The sequence below is a fragment of the Notothenia coriiceps genome, unplaced genomic scaffold (assembly GCF_000735185.1).
Source record: "Notothenia coriiceps isolate Sejong01 unplaced genomic scaffold, NC01 NC01_scaffold00009380, whole genome shotgun sequence".
In the NCBI taxonomy this organism is placed as follows: Eukaryota; Metazoa; Chordata; class Actinopteri; order Perciformes; family Nototheniidae; genus Notothenia; species Notothenia coriiceps.
In genome coordinates, this window is record NW_011342081.1 from 206876 (window position 1) to 207500 (window position 625).

Sequence of the window (625 nt, forward strand, 5' to 3'; positions counted from 1 at the left end):
ACCACCTTGTTAACTTTAATTTGTAGTTATAGGGTCCTCTTGTAAAACAAATCACTGAAAATGCAGCTGAAAACCAGTTTAAGAAGAAGAACATGACCCTTTATTAATCCCCAAGGGGAAATTCAGTTTTCAAATTCAGTTTTCGACCAATCCACCAATCCTTTTGGAGATGAAATGTGATTTATTGTGTCTATAGTATACAGTTGACATGTTTGCTTTTGTTGCAAAAAGGATGACAGAAGAATAATGATACTACTCATACATCTGTCTTTTAATTATTTAATAAATTCAATATGTTTTGCTTATAGCATTCGGCCCATCTGCATTTCCAAGAACACTGCCAACAACAAACACAAAACAATTCGGCCCAATTATGAAAACTCTCCTGGAAACTACAATTGAAAAGTGGATAGAGGACTACATGTATAAAATAAGAACGTTAAATGTTCTCTTTAAATGGAAAAAGTACCAGTTACATTACAGCATGAATGTATTATGATGCTATGTTTTTCAAAGAGCTTTAATTGTGTGCAACTCGACCATAGAAGTGTTTAACTAACACAGTTTGCTAAGAGAAGTTTTTGACAGCACAAGTAGCTCAAGGATTTACAAATCAAATCAAATA